Source organism: Bidens hawaiensis, unplaced genomic scaffold (assembly GCF_021521415.1).
Source record: "Bidens hawaiensis isolate Kalapana, Puna unplaced genomic scaffold, B.hawaiensis_p1.1 tig00026381_1, whole genome shotgun sequence".
NCBI lineage: Eukaryota > Viridiplantae > Streptophyta > Magnoliopsida > Asterales > Asteraceae > Bidens > Bidens hawaiensis.
The window spans coordinates 69666-82501 of NW_027494244.1; the positions used below are offsets into that span (position 1 = coordinate 69666).

Consider the following 12836-nt stretch of genomic DNA (forward strand, 5'->3'; position numbering starts at 1 on the left):
TTTCCACCCTTATTGCATGGTATATACGTCTTAATTATTCGAGTTAATCTTTGTACTATGTTTTCAGTAAGCCAAAATTATGTGTCACTAATGATGACTAGCGTGAAAATTTTCGAGTTTCAAAATTAAAAAAGTAGTTTGGTATCAAGCTAAAAACCGTTTTGGAATTAACTTGGAAGTTGGAAGCTAACTATGTGGCTAATTAATAATGTTGACGGTTTTGGATTACAATAAAGTTGGAAAAAGAAATGGTTCTAATTCGCATACAGACATTTAGAATACCGTAAATGTGTTCTCTAGTGTGGACGCTTTAATTTCTAGCTAGGCACGGCAATTTCCTTATATTAATTAAGAGCCGAACTGAAGTTGTTGGATAATTGTCAAAAATGGTCGGCACTGACAATCGACATAGTTAGTTTGTTCATAATCTAATAAAACCCGACTCCATTATTATGACGAGATCAAATCGAATAGATCTCAACCTTACACTTGGTGACGAAGATCAAAAATGTAACAAGGTTAATTTAATGTTAAACCAACTTCCAACTAACAGGTTCCAAACCAATTCTCCTCAGGTTAATTATTCGTTCATACGCAGATGCACACCGACACACACTTCTATAAATTGTAACCTTGGACAACATATTCTAGCACAAACAAACTTACAAACATACATACATAACAAAGTCATATATCATTTCCCACAATTAATACTTTGAAAATGGCAAAGATTGCAATGATGGTTTTATGTGCAGTGGTGACTTGCATGATGGTGGCTGCACCCTATGCAGAGGCTCTTAGCTGTGGTCAGGTGTCCAGCAGCCTAGCACCATGCATTGGCTACCTTACCAAAGGTGGTGCTGTGCCACCGGCATGTTGCAATGGGGTCAAATCACTCAATAGTGCCGCAAAGACAACCCCTGATCGTCAGGCTGCCTGTAACTGATTAAAGAGTGCTTACGGCTCCATCAACGGCATCAACGCCGTCAATGCTGCCGGCCTCCCTAGCAAGTGTGGTGTCAGCATCCCTTACAAGATCAGCCCTAGCACTGACTGCACCAAGTATGTTTTAATTAATATGTGCTTCTATAATTAAACTTATTCTATCTGCTCCAATTATATTCGTATTAATACGTGTAATGGCATTTGGTGTTAACAGGGTGCAGTGAGGAACTGAGGATGGGATTTTCATGCATGAAAAAATGGATGGAGTTTATAAAGGCATATATATTAATTACAATAAACATAACGAGCACTCTTTTAGTTTGAAGACACATATATGAGTGTGTGTGTGTGTTTCTTTGCTTTGTGATGCCTTTGGCTTTAAATAGTGTTATTGTTCTATATGTGTCTCCATCTTATCTATAAACTTTTCAATTTACTTAATCTTTTTCTTTAATCCCACACGTGATTAATGATTTAATCACCAATGAAGTTAAAAAACTAGGAATATGAATAATCAACACACTGGGCCTGCCCAACGATTTGGTGGCGTAAAGAGAATTCTAAAAAATGGAACCCTTTCGTGGAAAACAATTAATAATTTTGCCAAAAATTCTTATATGTCGAAATACATATCAATATTGGATAACGACATGTATTGTAAGACGTAGAAGATAGATATGCATGTTGGATACTTTGGTGATCAAACAATTGAATAAATATTGTATGATACAAATCAAAGGGATTGATGAGGGTATATTAAACCCTACCAATCAATACCGTCACGACGTTTCAACAATAACCGTTTCAATCTGTTTACAATATTGACCCTAACCAATTTACATTGACACTTTTAACCCTAAACAAATTTTAAACTAATAACAAACAAACCCTTATAACTTATAATACAACTAATATATTGTTTAACTTCAATACTCCCCCTTAAACTAAATATAGTTCAAGTGAGGTCTATAATCTTCTTCAAAGCAGAGTTGGTTCCTCGTCCTCTTCGTGGATCAGATTCCCCTCCACTTTCTTTTCCCATGTTGGACATTCATTCATGTAATGCTCAAGTTTATGACACTTGTGACACCGTATGTGACGCTTGTCCTGTTGTACTCGACCATCGCCTCGACTTCTACCGAACCCCGACCTTTTCCTTGGCCACGTCCAAAGCCCTCCCGATATGAGTTCCCACAACCGCAATGCTCACATTTATGGTATTTGCCCATTTCCTTTTCATTCATTTTAGTGAATAGAAGTTTACCTGACACGTCTTCCTCTTAGTTTGCTTCTTAGTGCGTTCCTCGAAAGCCTTTAACCTCCCAACTGCTTCTTGGAACGGCATCGTGTTAAGATTTGCAAACTGTTCGATCGCTGCTACTATCTAAATGTATTTTTCAGGTACAGATCCCAAAAGCTTTCGAACTAATCTTTTATCATCCAAAGTGTGCCCAAGACTGCTTTCTTGTGATGCAATTTGACTAATCTTTCCGACACAAACATCGAGTGATTCATTAACATTCATCTTTAAGGATTCAAAATCTGACTCAAGTGTTTCAATGTGTGCTTCCTTAACTCTATCAACCCCCATGTGTGTTTGAACTCGTTAATCCATATATATATAATTAACTTCTTACTAAGGCTCTAGTTCATAATTACTCTTGATTGTATGTTGTGTATATGATATATTAGTTGTATGTATGTATGTGTATAATATTAATACTTAGATTGAAGCTTGAGAGAGTATTTGGGCAGAGATTCAATAATATATCTCAAAACTTAAATTAACAGTGAAAAACCCACTATATATAGAAGATGGACTTAGTTCGTTACACATTCCGTAACGAACTAGGCTCCACTTCGTTACAATACATTAAAAGATAAATAACTAAACGAATCACCCCCTGATTCGTTAAACATCCTTAACGAATCAGGAGGGAACATACATTAAACCTAGTTCGCTAAACATCCTTAGCGAACTAGACTATACCTTAACGAACTACATAAATATCTTTAATAATTAATACATTAATTAAACGACAAATACATTAATGATAAATACAAAGACTCGAGACGCACAATCGTGTACTAACACACACCCCCTCGTCTTGAGCTCTTTGTCTTTTAACTTATTTAAAGCACTTTGTCTTCCAGTCCCTGCAACTGTGAATTCCATGATTATGACAGGCCCGTACAACGCGTTGAAACTGCATTGCACGATCATAGTCTTCATTGCGCTCAAACAAAATTTTGTTCTTGAAAAGCACGTCGTTGTCAGTCTTAGTCAAGTTCACAAGCCACATCGGATCAATGATCTTGATTAGCTCGGTCTTTAACCCTTTACCCAGGACAATGACGGCCTCGCCGGTTCTGTTGTCGTAGTACCAGCGGTTGAAGGATAAATACATGTGTTGGTTCAACGTCTTCACCGGCACACGCTTCATGGTCTTCGGCGGCTTTACTTTAAGAACCAGTTTTCTCCAGCCAGTCCTCGGGTCAATATCATTAATACGCTTACGAATAGGAACCTGTGGCGTAAGAAACTTAAACCCATGGTTGACCTCAAATAACAGATGTTTATGAAACCAATCTGCTAATCGATTTCCCCCACGGTTGATAAATGGACGACACGCAAGGGTCCGAACGTCCCAACGTGGTAATGAGAGAACATCAGTTATCTTCTCATAATATTGGACCCCTTTATCCTATTTAACAATACACACTTTCAAATAAGAATCAAATAACCAAGAGATAATATCACCTTGAACCTTTGACACGGTCTTGAATGACGTCATCTGATTGGCTTTAGCCCAAGCAACAGCTTCATCCTTCTGTTCCTGATCCACATACCTATATGCATCAATAATCTTACTAGCTTTCTTATTTCGACAACCAAACCATCTTTGAATGTCAGCATCAGTCGTGTTTTCAAGCGAATCAAATCTTGTATCAACCACACCTTTACCCTTTGACACCTTATCCAAAGAATCCTCAGCTGCTTTGAATGTTTCCTCAGTAAATACTGGAGCACCCTGATCAACAGTGGTGTGTTGAAACATATCAGGGTATTCCTCGGCTGTAACATCTTCAACCTCAACCTCCTCATCTTCATAAATAAAATCCGTATTCATCTGAATAGTCGGATCATTCAAGATTTCTTCATCGTTCTCGACCTCAACATCGGGCTCAGCTTTTAACACGGTCAATAGATCATCATTCAATCCAAGCAATAACGAAATCTGCTCTCGTGTTAGAGACCTTTCCACAAACTGTCCTACCTCAATCTCATCCATGTTCACAACACTTCTCACCATTCCCTTTTCATCAACAACAATAACTGTATCGGCCTCGATCATCTCAATCGGTTTGACAGCCGTGTAATCTTGATAAGTAACAATCTGCTTGCCTGAATCATCAGCAGTACTTGTACCCGCACCATAGGACGAGACATGAGCTTGTTGTGGCTCACTTCCCCCTGCACCCGACTAGTCTGGATCTTCGTCATCATTCTTGAGCTTCTTAAGTTCATCATCTTTACATGTAAGCTGCAAGATAAGATCTTCTTGTTCTTTGATTTTCACCCCCTGAGACTCAACAATCTCACGAAGGGTCATTGTTTCCTTTTGACATAATGAAACATAACTTAGCAGCTTCCTCTGGTTTTCCATCATACGTTCTTGAATCATACGATCAGCAGACATTTGATTTTCATACAAATGTAGTAGACTCAACACCATACCCATCTGCTGAGCTTGAGGCAAAGCATTAAAAGAAGGAGGAACAGGCTGAACTGGACCCATAGGACGACTGAGCCTCAGAAATGACATATTTGGTGGAGGCATCATCATTGGTGTTGGAGAAACCACCGATGTAGCAGTCGGAGGCCTTGGTATATTGGATAAGATCGATAGGGGAATCATACCAAGCCTAGGATACGAGGTAAGCGTGGTCGTCAAAGTAAGCTCCGGAGTGCTAGTAGTAAGCGGCACAGCCGAGCGTTGAGGAGTGGACGATTTTGGAGGTTGAACTCCAAACGAGATGCCAGCCCCAGCCGAAACTCGACGTTTAGAAAAGCCTTCAGAAGCTAACTCTTTCCCTTTTCGCTTGCGTTGAGCAACAATTGTAGCCGCTAAAGCCGCTTCAACCGCAGCTTGTTGTTCAAGGATAGCAGCATCTCCATCACCACCATTACCACCATTATTTTCATCATCACCATCATCATCATCATTATTACCCTCGTTCCCACCTTCTCCTTCATCACGCTCGGAATCCGAATCATTATGGATCCAGCGATCATCGTCAGGACATACATAATCAGGATTTGCCGGATGACCAATCAATCGTTTGAATCTAGGAGGAGGATCTTGACGGTACTGTTTCATCCTTCGCATGGTGTCAGCCTTCAAGTTGTCCAAAACAAACTTATCGTTCACATCATTTGGATCGATCACCAAATCCCGGATTGAGTCTTGAACAAACAGTTGAATGAAACGTGGATACATCAAAAACTTAACACGTCATTTTCCAGGATTACAGTTTTCCGTAAGATGATCAAATATCAATTCCGAGAAATTGTAACGCTTCAATACTAGCGCAACAAATGCTGATTGTAGCATGGTGCAGCATTCATCAAACCCAACCTTTTGTCCTCCAAGGCAATGAATGAGAACATGAAGTAAATACGTGTATTGTGGACACAAGTATGCCTTGTTATACATAGACGAATCAAGACCACCAGAATAAAATAACCGCCCAAATAATCCTTTGATTAAGTCTTTGTGGTATTCACTTGGATCATCAATCGTATCGTCAAATCGTAATACCCTTCTAACGGTTTCAACAGAGACAACAACAGGTCTATTATTAACCTCAGCAGAAATATGTTTCTTTGTCTCCACATATTGGGTTGTGTTCCAAAATTGTCGAACAATGTTGAATCTAACATCGGGATTAGCAGTAACAGCATAGTGAATACGAGATCGAAGAATAAATGCCAGCATAGCTCCAAACACATCCTCATTGGGAAAATTTGTATCAACAAAGGCACAGACGTTATGCCGTTTTCATACGGAAGCAAAGGAGCATCCTGAGGTTGTTGATCTTGTGGTGCATCAACAGGAGGATCTTGATCTACGCTATCAGCCATTGAACTGTATAAATAAACCCGAAGACTAGTGAGAATTATAAATAATAATACTTGTATAATTGATAAATAAACATTTTATATATAAAACTTATTAATTTTAAAATAATTTACTATGTCATTCGTTAGAAACATGCTGATTCGTTAAATAATATAACGAATCATCTAATTCGCTATCAAGTAAATATATAATGAAAGAGAAGTAGCGAATCACTAGGACAAGGTAACGAACTAATAATCTAGTTCGTTGTAAATATCAATTACCAATCTGATTCGTTAATCAATTTAATTCTCTATTCTAATTCGTTTGTATTTGCTTAACGAATTGGACACGAAATAATTCCAATTCGCTAGGCATAACGAATGGCTATAATAGCTTAATCTTTGACTTATGTGGTCAAGGTCAAAATTAACCAAGAACACCAAAAGTTAAAAGTGTAAATCTGATATCGATTACCCCATAATTATCGATGGATATCCGAACAAATGACCATAAAGATCTCGGAAACTCATTGCGACTAAAATGGTATCGATTTGGTGATCCAAAACCTGATATAAGTCAATTTAATTGAGGGTTTGAACGAAGCGTAAAACCCCGATAATAACAGTTAATCATTAACCTGGCAATCAATAATCGAAACCTGATAAAAGATCACCATGGAACTCGGAAAGACATTCCGATGATAATGACATCAAAATAAAGTTATTTAACAGAGTATTAAACACCCCGATGACGGTTTATGTAAACCTCAAACATACGGTAATAAATTACTATAATTACCCTATCCAATCTGTATGATTTTTGACGAAAACTACAAAGATGTGATCATCTATACCTTAGAAACACAATGGTATACTCAAATCAAAGAAAAAACGAAGGTTGAAAATTCAGTGTAAATTTCTGCAGAGTAACAGTACACGAAGAGGAAAAAGAAGAGGAATAGTAAGGCGGTTCGTATGCACGCCGTCCTATATATCTGACATTGCACGATTCCCAATGTACGAATCAACACATTCGTTTGAAATTTGAACTAATGAATCATCTAATTCGTTAAATTAAATTAACACGTGGCATAGCGAATTAGACTCAATTCGTTAATTTAGAAACATAAGATTAACGAATTAGTCTTAATTCGTGTCTAGTTCGTTAAATATATATAACGAAATAAGTGTCATTCGTTACAGAGCGCTTCCGGCTTAATAGGAAGGAAGCTTAATCGAAATGAAGCAGAAGTTTTCTTCTATGATCGATCGATATACACATCAACAACTCCGAATTGGATTAGTTTCTCCTCAACAAATAAGTGCTTGGTCCAAAAAAATCCTGTCTAATGGCGAGATTGTGAAGCGAATTAGGGTAACGAATTAGGATGTAATTCGTTAAAATAACCTAATTCGTTATTCATAAATAACGAAATACCATTTATTTAATTTTAAATTAATAAATTAATGAATTAAAAATTAAATAAATTAAAGAATTAAATAATGTAATTTTAACTTAAAATGAATTACCGAGAACCTGTATCTCAATAATCGAATACCTTAACGTGTTTTTCCATTAAAAACACTTACATTAAATAAAATAAATAGTATGTAAAAATAAAAATGAAAATCTTTTTGGAATTTTAAATTTTTGTTAAAACGAAATATATACCAGAAAATTATCCGAAAATTAAAACAAGAAAATATTTTTGTGTTTTTGTATGATTTTTCAAAAGCAGTACATATATATATATATATATATATATATATATATATATATTTGACGAGTTTGAGCAGAGAATCATATTGACCAAAATGCCGTTCCACCACAGTTTTATATTTCAGCGATATTATGACCGGTGTTAAGTCGGTCATTGATATTGTTGTCCACTTAAATCTAATAACAAACTTTCAAGCGTTTTTGTGATATGATTAACTGTTCAACTAAAGCACAGAATATCAGAAACTATCAGCCTCTAATCTCGGTTCAAGCTTAATTTGATTTTTCCATATCACCCCAACTTGACTTAAACCATTATATTGTTGATCAAAATTTAAGATTTTCAATGATTTAAGAGCAATGCATTGATTTCTTTTACTATGAGTGGATATGCACGAGTCCATCTGTCGGCTTACATACATTGTATCCCCTGGGGTCCGTTTCTTAATGGTATTGAGACGCGCGCAAGGGAGGAACAATGTATGACTAACAGCGGATTTTGATAAAGTCAGTAATTTAGAAACTGTACGAAGTACGGCAGTGATCAAGTTTAATGACTTATGGTTTGCTCTAAAAACGAGTGAAATATCCATGCATATGAATATCCAGATGATTAAGCCGCATAAAGACTCATAGTGTCCAGAACCTCAACGCTTGTTATTTGCTTTATTTTATTTTTGGGTGATCAAACAAATAAAAGGCTTGAGTATGATAGGTTATTACATTTCTGCCATCCTCACCGAGATTTTTGCTAGAAACCAACACCTCTTTCAATTTGGCGTTTCTTTATGTTTGTATCACATACTTTACTCTGCTTGTTTCTTTTAAGACCTACCAATGCACCAATGCAATTAAGCACTCAGTCTTTTAAGCTTACTTCTTGCTGGATATGGGGTCAAAACAATCAATGTACTATCATTTTCTCTTTTTGCTTCAAAAACTCAAAATTTTGAGGAGCATAAAACAAAATGAATTTAATCGCCCCAGTTAAATTAAGTCTATAAATAAATGGCTATCATATTCATTCACAAGTGAATAATATGACCAAAACATGCAAGCATGCTTCACAAACTTAAATAACCGACATATTTTTCAACGATAAAATAAAGTAAAAATGCATAGCTAACGCCCCAACTACCTTCCATATCAGGTAAATGGCTTACCCGAACATTTACTAGTAAATATCAGGACCAAACATATACAAGTATATGTCATTCAAATATGAGTAATTGACATACTTTTCAGCGAACATATGCAAAATCTTTTTGGTTTTTCTCTATACATACATAAAAACACAATCTTTTTTGACTTTTTTGTAATTTAAATTGTTTTGGTTTTTCAAAATAATTTTTAAAGAAAACATTAAGAACACGAAAACACAATATTTTTGTATTTTAAAATTTTCAGTGTTTAAGAACACGAAAACACAATATTTTTGTATTTAAAATTTTCAATGTTTTTGGGTTTTATCTATACAAACGAAAAGCACAATCTTTTTGTTTTTCTATTTTTCACCCCCTAAAAACCAAAACCAAAATAAAATTAACGAAAAATAACTGAAAATAAAGATAGTTATCCATGTTTCAGGATTTCAGCAAGGGTCTTTAATCCATTTAAACCAAGCAAAAATTGAAAACGCATTTTATCAAAAGCTTTGGTAAATAGATCGGCTTTCTGAAAATCAGTATGTACTTTCTCAAGGTCGATTAATTTTTTCTCAAAGCAATCCCGAATAAAATGATATCGAATTTTGATATGTTTAGTTTTAGAATGTTGTACGGGATTCTTTGTGATAGATATTGCAGTAGAGTTATCAATCAAAATAGGAGTAGTAAAAAACTTCAAACCGTAGTCGCGAAGATGTTGTTGTATCCACAAAACCTGGGAACAGCAACTCGAGGCCACAATATACTCAGCTTCAGCGGTTGAAGTAGAGACCGTCGTCTACTTCTTACACTGCCAGGAAACAAGCTGGTTTCCTAAAAATTGACACCCTGCCGTGGTTGACTTGAAGTTGATCTTGCAACCTCCATAGTCCGAGTCTGAAAAGGCAGTAAGTTCAAAGTTATCGTCCTTGGGGTACCATAACCCGATGTCTGGATTTTCCCTCAGATACTGAAGAATTCACTTAACCGCAGCTAGGTGAGTCACTCAGGGACTTGCTTGAAACCTAGCACAAAGACAAACAACAAACATAATGTCAGGGCGAGAAGCCGTTAGATACATTAAAGATCCAATCATCACACGATAGAGGGTAGAATCAACGGTATCCTCCAATTCATCCGGTGATAAATTGTGACCCACGAGGAGAGGAGTTGAAGGGATTTTTCCAGCAGATATCTTGAATCGACTCAAGACATCGTTCACATACTTGGTCTGGTGAATAAAGATTCCGCTTTTAAGACTGGTGAACTTGCAACCCTAAAAAGAAATTCATTTCTTCCATCGAGCTCATCTCGAACTTCGTTTGCATGGACTTCTCAAACTCCTTAAATAATGTGTCGTTTGTAGACCCAAAGATAATGTCGTCGACATAAATCTAAACTAGGAGAAGGTCATCACCAACAGTCTTATGAAATAAAGTGCAGTCGACAGTCCCTCGCTTGAAGCCATTATCATTCAGATGGTCGGCGAGTGTGCCATACCAAGCTCTCGGGGCTTGATGTAGACCATATAGGGCCTTGTTTAATCGGTAAACTCGGTCCGGATAATCAAGATCTTCAAAACCAGGAGGCTGTAAAACAAACACTTCCTCGTGTAGTTCACCATTGAGAAAAGCACTTTCAACATCCATTTGATAGACCTTGATATTCTTATAAGCATCATATTCCAGAAAGATTCGAATCGACTCTAATCTTGCAACTGGAGCATATACTTCTGTGTAATCAATACCCTCTTGCTGATGAAAACATTGCACCACTAATCGTGCCTTATTTCTCACGATCACCCCACGATCGTCTTTCTTACATTTAAATACCCACTTAGTTGCAATTGCTTTCTTGACTCTAGCGGGCTTGTCGATTAAATCCCAAACACCCAAACGTGCAAATTGCTGTAATTCTTCTTGCATGGATTCTACCCAAGAAGGATCTTGAAGTGCCATACGAGGTGTCATTGGCTCAACTTGGGATAGAATGCAAGTGAATTTAGCAACATTTACAATTCCAGAGGAATGTAAATCTGCATAAGCACACAATACGTTATTCTCACTTGACGAAGCAACTTGATGACGTGTTTGAACGCCCACATCAAGTTCTCAAATGATGTTTTCCTGTGGATGATAATTATGAATCCGAAGAGTAGGATTCTCAGTACCAACAACATTATCAAATAAGTTAGTGTAATGTTCACCAAGTTCAGGAGATGAAACATCACTGTCAAGTTCAATAACCGGATCAGCAGCTTGATTATCATCAGAAGAAGTAGATACATTATCGAAAGCAGCTGGAGAAGCATCACATGGATCCTCAGTTGGAGCATCAGGTTGAGCTTCAACATCATTAGAACTTGAAAATCTTGGAATGGCCAAATGATCTTCAAAGTATGCTTGAACCAGGTCTTCGTCTATGTTCTCGGTTGATGGAGTAAATGAATTAAATAAGCCATCATAATCAAACATCCAGTCGGGACCTTTCCCTTGAGGAGGTGTGGTGTACTTTTGAAAGTCCACATGATACCATTCCTCAACACAACCAGAAGTAACATTAAATACTCGTTTCTTTGGAGACGCATACCCAAAGAAATATCCTTCAATGGCCTTTTCTTCAAATTTACTCGCATCCTTCTTTAGCATTGTACAAGGACACCCAAAAGGTTCCAAATACTTTAAGTTAGGATTTCGATTGTTTAAAAGCTCGTAATTTGTCTTCTTGAGTCGTTTAACGGTTAAAACCCGATTAAGCGCATAGCAAGCTGTATTCACCGCCTCATTCCAGAATTGGACGGGAAGCTTAGAATCAGCAAGCATAGTTCTTGCTGCTTCAATCAAGGTCCTATTCTTCCGTTCAGCAACACCGTTTTGTTGTGGTACATAGGGTGCACTATATTCTCGATGAATTCCTTTTTGAATGCAAAAGAAATCCAATACGGTGTTTTTGAATTCAGTACCATTATCACTTCGAATTCTCTTCACCTTGTGTTTGTATAGTGATTCGATCTTAGTGATAAGGTTTTGTACCAAAACCGGTGGTTGATCCTTTGAACTCATAAATAACACCCATGAGTATCTTGAATAACCATCGGTGACAACAAGACAATACCAATCTCCAGAAATACTCGCACGATTCACCGGACCAAAAAGATCCATATGAAGTTGTTCAAGAGGAGTATCTATTGAATTTAATAACTTTGAAGGATGTGACTTCTTCTGCTTACCCTTCTTGCATGCAATGCAGTGATCAGATAACTTAAAGTTCTTCAACGAAACACCCTCTACTAAGTCATTTTCCATTAAATAGTTCATCTTTCGAACATGAATGTGACCCATTCTACGATGCCATAGAATGGAGTCCTTATCGGTTGCTTTTGAGACAAAACATGTTTCGATTGACGTTGATACTTTAGAACTCATATTTAAGACATAAATACCATTTGATCGAGGTGATCGCATGAAAACCATTCCCTCGGGAATCACGAATCCCAGTTTCAAGATAAGACACTCTTTATCAGTAAATACCGTGGTGTACTTTTTATCGCAGATTTGCGACACACTCAATAAATTATGATCCACCTTGTCACAGTAATTAACCTTTTCAAAAGTAATGTGACCATTTGAAACATCACCTTCTTGTGTGATCATGCCCCCATAATTCCTAGCAAATGCTACATAACCCCCTTGAATATTTCTCACATTTGTTAAGAGGTTGAGATTTCCAGTGATATGACAAGAACATCCGCTATCCATTATCCAGTTTTCACCAGAAATGGTCTTGGATGTACCCTACACACAAAAGAAAAAGATTAGTTCAAAAAGGCAGCCCAGACCTCCGTCTTGGGCACCTTTTGGTTTTCTTGAGAAATTTTAAACTTAGCCGAATTCAACTGTTG

General features: G+C 36.9%; 1 pseudogene across 1 annotated transcript; it reads left to right on the plus strand.

The window, feature by feature from the left end:
• The first annotated feature begins 630 nt into the window (after positions 1-630).
• On the plus strand, positions 631-1169 carry LOC143573334 (non-specific lipid-transfer protein-like; annotated as a pseudogene). Its single transcript, XR_013142411.1, has 2 exons — positions 631-1062; positions 1160-1169. The product of XR_013142411.1 is annotated as a non-specific lipid-transfer protein-like (transcript).
• The last annotated feature ends 11667 nt before the right edge of the window (positions 1170-12836 follow it).